We start from the raw sequence: 14,346 nt of genomic DNA, 5'->3' as shown, positions 1-14,346 counted from the left end.
TTCTTTAAACCTTTTATAACCTATCTAAATTCTTAGTTTTATCTTTTTTCTTTAGTTACAATTGCTCATTTTTACCACTAAGAAAACTAACCCTTGGGATTGGGTGTTTGACTTAGTGGTAGAACACATGCTTACTTTGCTTGAGGTTCTGGGTTTGATCCTAGGCACCACAAAGCAAACTAAAACTAAAAGAAAAAAAAATTCCCACTCCTTTTGTCATATTTCATAACTAAATCACATTACACTTTTTTCATGTTTCCCTTCCAACTTTTAGTTCTAATTACCTTACATTAATCCTGAACAATGGAGGTTTTTGGTAAACTCTCATTATCTCATGGTTTTAAAAATATTTTCTTATAACAGAATTTTTAAATGTGAAAACATGTCACATTTAATAATGGATCTAAATAAATTTAGTTTTTTAAAAATACCATATATAGACAAAATATTAAAGCATATAAGATTTAAAATTATGCTTAATAATGGATACTTTAGTGTTTTACTTTTTTATTGCTGCATTATAGTTGTACATATTGATGAGCTTTGCTGTTAAATATTAATTCTCACAATATAGCAATGTAATTTGATCAATATCACTTCCCATTGCTTCTTCCCACTGACCCACTGGTTCCTTTCTTTACTGACTTCCCTTTGATTTTTATGAAATCTCCACCCTCAACTTTTTTTTCTTTTTTTATCTACTTTTCATATATGAGAGAAAACACATGACCCTTGACTTTCCAAGTTTGGCTAATTATATAACACAATTTTCTGTAATTCCATCCATTTTCTTGAAAATGACATGATTTTATTTTTATCTATGTCTGTGTTTAAATCCATCGTGTGTGACACACACACACACACACACACACACACACACACACACATTCTACATGATCTTTTTCCATTCATCTATTGACGGACATCAGGTTTAGCTGTTATCAATTGTGATTCTACAAAATTGGTTATGCATGTATTATTGCAGTAAGGTGACTTTAATTCTTCAGGAGTCCTTTAGCTGGATTCCATGCCCAGTCTTTTGCGAAGCCTCCATACCAAACTCTTTGTATCAATTTACAGTCCCATCAACAGGATGAAAGTTTTACTTTTTCTCCATGTGCTCTCCAGTAGATATTATACATGGTCTAGAAGACTGCCATTCTGACTGGTATGAGATTAAAATCTCAGTGTAGTTTTGATTAGGGCTTCCATATTTGCTAGTAATGTTGAACATTTATTTTTTTAAACACAAATTTGGATATATTTCTAAAGCAATTTTTTAAGTTAAAGGAACTAGACACAAGTGAATATATACTCTATGAAAATGTAAATAGAGAAAATTAATCCATAGATACAAGAAGAATTATGTTTGCCTTGGGGGGCTATTTACAAAAAGTCAATAATAGAAAAAGGGACATATTGTTGAGATGATAAAAATTTTCTTGACCCTGACTAGTGGGAACCTGGGGTACACATGAAGATTTATCAAATTCACCTAACAGCACACTTTCATGGGTGATTTTATGTAGTTTCTATGCTGATTAAATTCATTTAAACTGAAAAAAAAACTCTGTCTATGCTATGATCATGAAAATAATTCCTAATTTATACATTCACAGAGGTATATAACCATATCAATTTTACCCTATACCAATAATATCATGAGATGATGAATTATTTAAAATTGTTTTCTTATTTGCTATACAAATTGATTTGCATTACCAGTGTCACAGTCTGGCTGGGCACAATTCAGGAGCCACTTGTCAAAAGAAACTAACCTTATTTTTAGAACTACAAACGCCAAACAAAACAGCTCCTCAGGAAAAAACCCTCAGAGCCCAACTGCCACCACTGGCTTCCACACACCTCTCACCCCCACACCAGCCTCTCCCCCTCCCACAATCCTCCTGCTCTTGAGGCTGATTGGCTGGGTCGTGTAGGCGGAGCCAAAGAAGTCCCCCAATGAGCAGCTCCGTGATCTGAAAGGGCAGGGAAACAGCCCAATGAGCATCACCGCAGAGGAGCCAATCGGCTAGATGTTGCTGGGCCCTATGTGAGCCAATCATCAGCCGGCAGCTGGAAGTTTGCTGGGGCCAATTTGGCTGTGGCTCTCAACATCTCCCCTTCTCTGTTTCAACAACAAGCATGTGGCTTGGGGACCATGCCTGCCTTAGGTTGTCCAATACTACATATGGTCCTTACCCGTCTTCGGATGAGCTGACCTCAGGGCGTCAGCCTCCTGTCTCAGGTTGGTACCATTGTAATTGGATCTAACCCGTCATTGACTACCGGTCCAGTATACAGCCACACCTGTGGAGAGGTACCAGCGGGGGGTGAGGTTCTTTGCCTCACCTCTGTTGGCCCCCAAATTTTAGCTGAATGATCATGACAAGCAGAAGGGAGGAAGATACACCAACCCAATTGACGGCTCCTTTTGGAAAAATTGTACCACCGATGACATCATCTGCAAAAATACCCAACACTACCACAAGTCGCTGCACCAACAGATAGTTCACAATCCATACAAGTGAGTTCACAATGCATACAAGTGACACATAGTCCAGGCAAGTTCTGCAAGCAGTTCAGTGATGGCTATTTCAGAAGCTGTAGATTGGTTTTATCTTTGTCTTCACCAACACTGCAATGAAGATAGGAATTCTGGCAATAATGGCTAAAGAAAAAATTATGTAACATTCCAGAAGGCACTAAAAGAAAACAATTTTCTTAACAATTTACATTATCTTCAACAGAATTATTAAATATAATGAAAAGGAAAGGTGAAAGTAAACAAACAGATCTCTTAACCTCCTTTTTTCTTCACATATTAAATCAATCCTCAACAGTTGTTTACCCAATTTAAATTAAACCATTTAAATTACGCAAATAAAAATAAAAATATTTGGTTCCATTTTTTCATGAGCGCTCATCATATATGATATATGGACATACATACATTCAAACATATAACACAAAACACAAGTGTGCACACATAATATAATACATATAACACATAACATAATAGTAAAGGCCTTATAACTTTTTACAGGTGAAATCTCCATTGCAATGTTTTAAAACTCTATAGTCAAAAAAAAAAAAAAAAAGAACTGATCAGCAAAACATTAACCTAGGTCTGTATGAGCTCAAAAAACAAAATAGAACTTCATGATATGGGAAAGGGCAATAATAAAATAGATTTGAACAAAGCATCCTGGTTCTGTCGCAGATGTAAGGATAGCCAAATTGGAGTTTTGGATAACAGTTGCTATGGATTTGAGCCAAATAATCTTCTTTTTGGTCTGTAGAATTCACTTTAGTTAATCTCTCTGGAATACAAATCGGCTGCTGTTCTTCCTGTGGGAACACACAAACAGGCCCCTGACTCCAGACAATCACTGGGTCAGGACTTTAGTTAATCTGTCTGGAATCCAAATTGGCTGCTGTTCTTCCTGTGGAAACACACAAACGACCCCCGACTCCAGACAATTACTGGGTCAGGACCTTTCCATTGTCCTGTTAGAATATCTTTCCAAAGTACCTTGGGCTTATGTACATTTTTTGGACACATATGCCTTTCTGCAGCACTAAGCCCTGATGAATCCAAATTTTAAAAGTTTAGAGTAAAAAGGGTTATTTTAAGTTTATCTTTGGGGGATATATACCCCTTCCCAATTCTGTCTTTTTACTTTAATAAGTACATTTTAATAGTTTGATGAGCTCGTTCAACTATGCCTTGTCCCTGTGGATTGTATGGGATTCCTGTTATATGAGTAATGCTAAATGATAAGCAAAATTGTTTAAAAGAGGTAGAAGTATAACCAGGGGCATTATCTGTTTTTAACTGTTTTGGAACTCCCACAGGGGCAAAATTTTGTAAGCAATGAGCTATATCATCTTTAGTTTTTTCCTCCAGCATGAAGGGAGCCCATCAAAAATCCAGAAGAAGTATCAACTGTAACATGCAAATATTTTAATTTTCCAAATTCTGGCAAGTGTGTGATGTCCATCTGCCAAATATGGTTAGGCATCAATCCTCTAGGTTTGACTCCAAGATTAACTTGTGGTAAAAAGGTCACACAATTTTGACATTGTTTTATTATTTGTCTAGCTTGTTCCTTAGTTATTTTAAAATGCTTTTGCAAAGTAAAAGCATTGACATGGAACCTTTTATGAAAATTTATAGCTTCTTCTAGTGTAGAGAAAATATGTATGTCATATGTAGTGTTATCTGCTAAATCATTGCCCAAACTAAGGGCTCCAGGCAGTCCTATATGTGCCCTGATATATCCTATAAAGAATGGATCTTTTTGTCCCAGATTAGACTTTGTATACTGGAAAGCAAAGAGAAAACAGTAGAGGAAGGGGAAATCCTATCAGCATCTTCAAGGGATACTATAGCATTAACTATATACTGACTATCTGAAAATAAATTAAATACAGAATCTTTAAACATCACAAAAGCTTGTAATACTGCATTAAGCTCTGCCTTTTGAGCTGATTGTTTGGGCACTAAAAATGTAAAAGTTTGATCAGGTGTAACTATTGCTGCTGTACCATTATTTGACCCATCAGTGAATATATTTGGAGCATTCATGATAGGTGTTTTTCTTGTCATTTTTGGAAAAATTACAGGCTGCAATGACCAAAAAGACAATAAAGGATTAGATGGTAAGTGGTTATCAAATGAAACATTAGATTTGTGTATGATTATTGCCCAAGTATTTAACTCATTAGCTAACTCATCAATTTGATTCATAGTATATGGAGTAATAATTTTATTGGGAGAAATTCCAAACACTCCCTTTGCTGCTTTTATTCCTTTGAGTATTAATTGTACTACAGCCTCAGGATACCCAGTAAGAATAGTGTTAGGAGAATAAGATAAATGTATCCATAATAATGGACCTTCTTGCCAAAATACTCCTGTAGGAATATTTTTTGTTGGTAGTACAATAAATAATAAAGGCAAACTTATATCAATGCTATCCAAATGCATATTTTCCATATATGTTTCAATGATTTTTAATGCCTTTCTTGCTTCAGGCATTAACATTTGGAGTGAATTTGGATCTGATGGACCTTTTAGGATATAAAATAAAGGTCCCAACTCCTGTTGGTATGCCTAGATAAGGCCTTATCCAATTTATGTCTCCTAATAACTTTTGAAAGTCGTTAAGTGATATGAATTGATCTACTCGTATTTGAATTTTTGGTGAATGGAACATGGTTAAGGATAATAGAACTCCTAAATAATTAATTGGAAAATTTAATTGTACTTTATCTATTGCTATCTCTAGATTTTAATTTTTTTAGTAAGTTTGTAAGTGTGGCATAACATTCTAGCAATGTGTTTTTAGCTTTGTGTGCTAATAATACATCATCCATATAGTGAAATATTTGTAGTTCAGGATATTGATTTCTAAGTGGCTGGATTACTTTGTTAACATAAATTTGATGCATAGTTAGGCTGTTAGCCATCCCTTGAGGGAGTACTTTCCATTCATATCTCTGATCAGGACCTTCATGATTCAGTGCAGGGATAGTAAATGCAAAACTTGGACTATCCTCAGGTTGAATTGGAATTGAAAAAAAAATCTTTAATATCTATAACTAAAACATACCAGGTTTTTGGGAAAGCAGACAATTGAGGAATCCCCGATGGAACAGGTTTCATAATAACCATCTCATTATTAGTGGCTCTTAAATCTTGCAATAGTCTCCATTTACCAGTTTTCTTTTTGATGACAAAAATGGGAGTATTATGGGGGAGATACAGAAGGTTGTATATGTCCCTCCGCTATTTGTTGTTTGACCAGGCCATGAGCTGCTTGTATCTTTTCTTTAGTCAGGGGCCACTGAAGAACTCATACTTGTCTTTCTGATTTCCAAGTAATTTTTATTATCTCAGTGACCCCTCCTGAAAATCCAATCCATATCTGTCTGTTCCTTGATTTATTTGTATTGGTGCTGCTATACCTTGTTCTTGTTCTCCTAATCTTTTTCCTTTCCTAAAACCTTGTCTAGCCATAATAGTGGACACATTTGAATTAATGTTATTTTTTAATGTTAGTCCTAATTAATCTAGGACATATCGTCTCCATAAATTTATAGGAAGATGATCCAATACATAAGGCTGTATAGTTCCTTCACATCCTTCAGGATCTTTCCAATCTAATACCATTGCACTTCTATGGAGATTAGTCACTACTCCTAGGCCTAGAAGCATTTGAGTGACTTGTTGTAATGGCCAATGTTTTGGGAATTCATCTAGAGATGATGCTAAGATCTGCACCTGTATCCCGTAGCCCATTAAATTCATGTCCTTGAATATTTAGTTTTAGCATGAAGCGAGAATCTAAATTTAAAGAAAGCATAGCCCAATCTACACCTGTGGAGCCTAATCCCCTGCAACCTCTTCCTACAGTAGGACTGGAAAATTTATTATGTAGGCTGGGTATTATTAATAACTGTGCTATTCTATCTCCTGGTGAAATTACTGATATACCCTTTGGAGAACTGGCTATAATTTTTATTTCACCTTCATAATTGAGATCAATTACCCCAGGACTATCATAAATCCTTTTAGAGTAGAAAAACTGTGTCCCAATAGTAATCCTACTGTTCCTTTGAGAAGAGTTCCTTTTACCCCTGTGAGAATGATTTGAACTCCCATCTCTGGAGTTAGTACTGTTCTGGCGGAGGCGCCGATTCCATTCTACACTTCCTCTGGTTTGTCTGATGAGGGATCTAATGGATAATGTGTCCTGGGCACTACCCTGATGGGGTTGCTCGGTTCCTTCAGTGCTCCATATATTTGTGATCTTGGGCCCCGGAGCATTGAGCCCCCCTGTCCGTTTTTTGGCAATGGAGCTTGATGCCCTTCTCCACAATATCATGTATCGACACCTTGTCCTTGTTCATTTTTTGATAGAAGAGTACCCTCTATGGTGGTTTGAGAATGGCATTCATTAGCCCCATGTCTCCCTCTACAATTTTGTGTGCAAATACCTGGTATTCTACTCCTTTGATACCTAGTTTTGTTAAACCCTCCTCCTATGGGGCAATTCCTTTTAAAATGTCCTGTTTGTTCACAATTGTAGCATGTTCTTGGCCTGGAATCTAAAGCCTGTTTTACTGCAGCTTCCAAGACTTGCCCTTGTTCATTAATGTCTCTACATAATTTAATATATGTGTTTAAATCTAATGTCTAATGACTTCTCTGCACCAATGAGTCATTTGATCATAATCCAGTTGTTTTATTAATGGCATTGCTTGTTCTGTATTCCCAAAAACTCTGCTAGCTGTTTGAATAAGCCTATCTACAAATTCAGCATAAGGTTTTTTAGCTCCTTTCATTACCTTAGATAATTGACCTTGTAAACCTCCATGTCCTTGTAAAGTCTTCCATGCCCTAATCGCCTCTGCAGCAACTTGTGAGTATACGCCAGGATCATATGCAATTTGTTGCTGCTGATCCTCATAAAGTCCCTTTCCTAACAACATATCTAGATTTCTCTGAGCATAACCGGCTGATGCATTTCACCTAGCTGTTTCCTTGCAAAATTCCTCATTGGCAACCCTCCATAACAGGTATTGTCCTCCATTTAGCACAGCTTTACACATACTAGTCCAATCTGCTGCCATCATGTTCAAGTTGGTAATGGATTCGACCATGCTTACAGTGTAAGGTGCTTGAGGACCATAGGTTGTTACAGCCTCTTTTAGCTGCTTCACTGTTTTGAAATCTAAAGCATGGTGAATTCGCTGCCCTTCTGCCTGCTCAAATACAGGGCATGCTAATATTTGTTTTTCTGTCTCAGGATCCCATCTATCAACTACGAGGTTTGGGGGCCTCCCAGCATATGAAGGTGGCACTGTTGGTTGGACACTTAAGCCCTCTAGTGATAGAAAGTTGTTACTAGCAGTCTCCTGTTGTAACTTTTCCCCTGATGGCTTTTTTTGCTCTTAACTTTCTTCCTCTGTCTGACTAACTTGAGAGACCTTCACTTTTACTTGAATTTTGTTCTCTGTCTGACTAGTTCGAGAGACCTTCTCTTTTACTTGAATCAATATGTCTTCTCCTTCCTCTACCATTGTCTGAAGGATTTTGACTAAGCAAACAAGATACCACAATATTGCTATTGTGGAATAGCAATGTGCCAACTGGCAGAGCTCCTGTGCTTTTCTTTTATGTTCTTTTTAAATCTTCACCATGATGGTTCCATTGTGATATATTTAACAACTCCTCCTTAAAAAGCCATGGGCTACATTTTTGTATTGTATCAACGTATGCCCTGGCTGCTCTTGATTTTACTGGGATGCCTTTTTCCTCTAACAATTTAATTAACACTCTTTTGTTTTGTTTTGTTTTACTAATTTCTGATCCCATATTTCTACTATAATACAACCCAACAAGATGACGCCAAACAAAACTGAAACAGAATGAAACAAAAATAGAACAACAAAAAAATTATATCAGCCTTTCTATCCTCCTGAAATGTGCATCCGTCCTTTCTCCCTATCTGTTCCTCAGACACAAATAGTTTTTCCTCAGATGTGAGCAGTTTTCCTTCTGTCTCACCCATCTCCAGGGACAGGCAACTTAAAACAAAAGCAAAACAAAACGAAAGAAGAATCTTACAATGGCTACCCATCCTCTCGTCCTCCCCTCAAGGGCAAGCAATTAACCTTATCACTTACCCTCAGTTGTTCCCCATGTGGGCCACCAAATGCCCGCACTCTGGCTGGGCACAATTCACGAGCCACTTGTCAAGCAGAAACGAACTTTATTTTTTGAACATACATGCCACGACACACCACACCACAGGAGCTCTTCAGGAATTCCCTCAGAGCCCAACTGCCACCACAGGCTTCCAGCAAGCCTCTCCACCCCCCACTCCTCCTGCTCTTGAGGCTGATTGGCTGGGTCATGTGGGCAGAGCCAAAAGAGTCCCCCAGTGAGCAGTTCTGTGGTCTGAATGGGTGGGGAAATAGCCCAACAATCATCACCGCAGAGGAGTCAATCAGCTGGAAGCTGGAAGTTTGCTGGGGCCACAGTAAGCCAATCAACTGGAAGTTTGCTGGGGCCACTGTGAACTAATCAGCAGGAAGTTTGCTGGGGCTCCTTTGGCTCAATTTCAATATGTTTTATCTGTGTTCACCTCTTAAATTTTTTTTGTCTCCTCTGGAAGTTTGGATCTGAGATATTACAGTTTGTTCCCTGTATTCTTGTAGTACCCATGTTGATTGTTTGTACCTTATATTGATTTTGGGCTTTCAGACTCTACTAGTGTTCTTTTTTTAAAAATTTGTTTTAATTAGTTACACATGACAGTACAATAACCTTGACATATCATACATTTGAATCAGATTGGATATAATATCTCATTTTTCTGAGTATACAGGTTGCAGAATCACATTTGTCATGCATTCACATATATACACACAGTAATAATAATGTCTGCTTCATTATATACTCAAGAAGGATAGTAGAATGAAGCAAACATTATTATTACTGAGTAATAATTACCAAACCCTCCCCTTCCCTCCCATCACTTCTCTCTACCTAATCTAAATGTATGCTACTACATCTAAAGATGGTGGCAGCAATATCTGAGGTAAGCCAAGATAATAGCTAAGGTTTCCCAAGATAGAATCAATGTCTTACATTGAAAGGGTGGGCCTCACACTCTTTGGGATGCCTGCTCTGATATGCAGTTGCTTTTAGGCCCGGTCTGTTCTTTAAAAGTTAGGGGCTACTGCAGTGTCCCAAGAAGAAAGTGAGGGTGGCAAACTCAGACCTATCCTGGATCTGGGTCCTGCATAATTTGGTTTGGGCAGATCTGGGCTGGGTTTGATCTCCTGTGGTAGTCTGCTGGCCAGAGGCTGGGCTCCAGCATTTGTCTGCCCCATTAGCAAAGGGGTGGTCCCAGATCTACTCTGAGCCTAGGTCTACGCAGGCTGGTGTTTTTATTTGTTTTAATTAGTTATACAGACAGTAGAAATGCATTTATGCACTTGATATATTATACCTATATGGGATATAATTTCTCATTTTTAGGCATCCATTTTTCTTTCAGAACTTGTTCCATATTATCTCACAACCTCCCAGCTTTTGGGGTCTGGGTTGAAAACTCAGCTGATGTGTAAAATTTATCTGTCTTTAAAAATTTTATCCTTATTCACTATATTAGGCATTTTTATAAGAATGTGCCTAGGATTGGACCCATTGTATTTTTGCATCTTCAGAGTCATGTATTGCCTATATTTGATTTTACATTTCAAAAGATTTGAAAAATTTTCTATTACTATTTTATCAAAATTGTTGTGCATTATTAAAATTTGTAATTCAGAGCCTTCAATTATCCATCTGTTATACTTGGTTTTTTAATTTTATCTTACAGTTTTTGAAAACAGAGATCTGTTTATGTTCTCTTAACATCTTTTCCCCATGATCTACTTTATGTTCAAGATTGTGAAATTTGTTTTTATTTTATAAATCTATCCTCCAAGTGGCCTAAACATTTGGTAAAGCTTTCCATTGGATTTTTAATTTCATTTATTGATTTCTTTGTTTTGAAAATTTCTGATGGGTTCTTCTTCAGAATCTTTATTTTCTTATGGGAGGGATCTTTCACTTCTTGTATTTTATCTCTGATTTTACTCTTTATAGCATCTTTTATATCATAGGTCAATTTAATTACAAACTTTCTAAATTTCTTCTCTGACATTTGCTCCACTTCAGTGTTTTTGAAGTCTCTTTTTGAGTCAATCTAGTTTGTTCAGAATTTTTTCTTTATTTTTTATGTTGTATATGTGTCTGCTTTTATATTCAAGTGGTTCTGAAGTATCAGATTTTCTACTCTATGAGTCTTTAGTGATCCTGTAGGTTTCCAGTGCTTCACTGATTAGAAGAAGCCAAATAATAGTAGTCACCTACGCATAAATATATAGTGCTAAATTACCCACTTAATAGTTTCTATTATGACCTCTACTGAGATGGTAGGATTAGCAAGTTTCATTAGAAAAGCCAGTAAGTATGAATTATGTCTGGCCCAAATTCAACAGTAGTTGTTATTCATAATTTTCACTATATTAATTTTTACTATACTATTAGTGGTGGGGTCTGGTATTTTATAATCCAAGAGAAGCTAAGAATTGAGTTAGTTAAAAGAAAGAAGGCATTGGAGGTATAAGGGCTTTCAGTTTCAAAAGGAAAATTAGGAAATTGCAGAGGTGACTTAGAATCTATTATTAATCAGGGAGAGGATTAAAAAGGAGAAGTAAAAACTTAGTGAAAGAGAGAGCAATAGACTTTTGTTGTTAACAAGAGAAAAGAGAGAAAGAGAAACAAGGGAAGCAGAGTTTTCAAAGAAACCATAAAACATCATTCCAAAATATATTAGGCAGAAACACTAACCCTTAAGAAACAGAGTAAAAAAATAAGCACCTTAAATGGTAGAAATGAGAAAGCAGAGTGACTATGTATATGTATAAGAGTTCATGTATTAATCAGTAAACCTTCAATTTAAAAAAAAGATAAAATAGGCAGTGAGAGTATATGCTTGCTCTCTGTGATAAATTTTATTTTCACTTCTTGGATAAATGGTATAGGGTGGAGTGAGAATTGCTTTTGGCTCCACTCCCAGGTATATTGCTGATTTCTTTGAGATGAGATTTAGAAGTTAAAGTCAGGGTCAATATTTTGGTCTAGGATGCCCCCCCCCATTTTGTGACTAAGGAAGTTGTCTGGCATTAAAAATCAATGCACCTCTAGGACCATACACCAAGAGATCCCCCAGGGTTCCACTTGTGGGACAGGGAAGCAAATCCTTCTGTTTGTCATGAATACTACTCTTTCTGGACTCCTTTGGTCTATTTCCATGCACCACTCACCACTGCCCATTCAAATTTCTTAGCTGCTGCCCCTGATTCTGCAATTTTTTTGTAAACAGGAGGAAAGAGAGGAGTGAAGGTGGCTCTTTCTCTGTATCTCTGACCTGTATTACACCCAGAAAAAAATGCTCTCCATGCTAGAAGTTTTCTGGATTTTCTAGGGTTTGTTCTATAATTCAAAAATCCAGCATCTGGCAGATTCATGTATGGGTATTGGCCCTGAATTCATGAGTCTAAAATTTTTGGTCTGAGCTGGCACTCTTGAAACACAGACATCCACAAATATCTCAAACTTTATTTCATTGTGCAACAGGAAGATCAGGTGTGACTTTTGTGCACCAGCTTAATGAGCAAAATAGCTTGTGTCATCCAAAGGCAGGATACCCCTCCAATTCTGGGATTTTCCATGTCAAGATCATCTACAGATCTTTTAAGCCTTTTCCAACTTTGTGTACTAATTTTTCTTGCTTCTGGTAATAGCCCATTTTCAGTTTTGTTCCTGTCCTTTGTTTAATGCACCCAAAGTTTCCCATCTCCAAGGTTCTCTCTCCAATATGAAGTATCAGTGAATTGTTGTTGTGTTCTTTTTTCTGTTTGTGTGTGTGTGTGTTTAACCCACCACATAGAGAAGCAGTATTCTTGCTTCATGTGTCCATGTCCCCAAATTGTGAGAAATGCCACATCCCTCTGCCCCCCCTCCATCATACATGCCTAATGCACAAAGTTTATTATTGATAGATAGGGACTTTTAATACTCTTTGATCTTCCCATTGTGTTCATTTTTTAGTTTGAAGATTTATTTAAATAATAGACTTGATATGTTTTTCTTTATCTTTTGTATACCTGCTGTTGTAGGGATATTTAGGCTCTAATATGTATATTATGTCAATTATATTTCTTTTGCTTCTGGATGTAGAATTTATTTATGTGTCATTTTTAAGAGCTGTAATTTAAATATTGACCATCACTTCAAAGACACATATGCTGAAAACCTTTTTCCTAGTCTGTTGTATTATTGGTAGGTACTGTAATATTTAGGTGGTGAGACCTAGTGGGCAAAGATGTACACTCTCACCACTCTGAATCAACATCATTCTTGAAACTCTAACCAGAGCCATCCCATGATTTAAGAAAATTAAAGGGATACAAAACGTAAAAGAAGGTGGCAAATATTTCTACTTGATGATATTAAAAGACCTAAGTCAAGAAGACTTCTAGAGCTGATAAATATAGGACACAAGACCGATATATGAAAATAAGTAGATTTCTTATGCAGCAACAATGATGTTAAAGAAAATATTAAAAAAGTATTATGGAAAGAGACAAGCAACACTTAGTGATGCAGAGAGAAAAGTGGTGTGGGCACAGTGAAGTCTTTTTTCAAAGTCTGAGAACATCCCTTATTATTAGTATCTTTCATATAATACAGATGTTCAGGTTTCAAGAATTTTTTTATGCAAGTAGCTCACATCCCTTTCTGTTTCTATGGGTGGCTCTAGTTCTACCATGGCTGATGAGCAAGCATGACAGAAACAAAAACTAGCAGGTTAAAACTATTAACAGAGAAAAAGAAATATCTGTTGAGAGCCACAGCCAAAGGGGCCCCAGCAAACTTCCAGTGCCAGCAAACTTCCAGCTGCCAGCTGATGATTGGCTCACAGCGGCCCCAATAAACTTCTAGCTGACAACTGATTGGCTCCTCTGCGTTGATGCTCATTGGGCTGTTTCCCCGCCCTTTCAGACCAAAGAGCTGCTCACTGGGGGACTTTTTTTTAGCTCAACCCATGTGACCCAGCCAATTGGCCTCAAGAGCAGGAGGAATGGGGGGGGGGGCGGTTGAGAGGCTTGTGGGAAGACGGTGGTGGCAGTTGGGCTCTGAGGGAATTTCTGAAGAGCTCATGTGGTGTGGCATGTGTGTTCTAAAAATAAAGTTCATTTCTGTTTGATAAGTGGCTTGTGAATTGTGCCCAGCCAGACTGCAGCAAATATCTAAGGAAGGATTTCTCATTTCCTTCCCTAGTTTTAATGCCAAGGATGCAGCTACAGCCTTTAGAGAGCATTTTTTACTGCTTGTTGATATCCTCCCATGAGTCATAGATAAGAACTTGTCTATTTTCATGACTGTTTTCATAAAAATTTCTATAATGTTGATTAGGAGGGGCAGGATGAAAAAACAAATAATCACCACAATTGTTGTGTTACTTTCTCTTACCCAAGAGAACCTTCCTCCATGTCTAAGCATAAACATGCATATAGCAATTTTTACCATACAGTCTATGATCTCTTTTATAACTTTCCCTTTCATCTATTTATAAACAATAATTATTCAAGTTGAATTTTTCAAAGACTCCCTCCTTTAGTAGAAGTTAGTAATCCAAAGTCAAGTATTTTTGGCAAATGGAAGTTCTTATCTTGGTTTGTTTTTGAACCATTATATTGAGGACCTCTGCAGAT

Source organism: Urocitellus parryii, chromosome Y, assembly GCF_045843805.1.
Source record: "Urocitellus parryii isolate mUroPar1 chromosome Y, mUroPar1.hap1, whole genome shotgun sequence".
In the NCBI taxonomy this organism is placed as follows: Eukaryota; Metazoa; Chordata; class Mammalia; order Rodentia; family Sciuridae; genus Urocitellus; species Urocitellus parryii.
Note: the sequence above shows the minus strand (reverse complement) of the source record.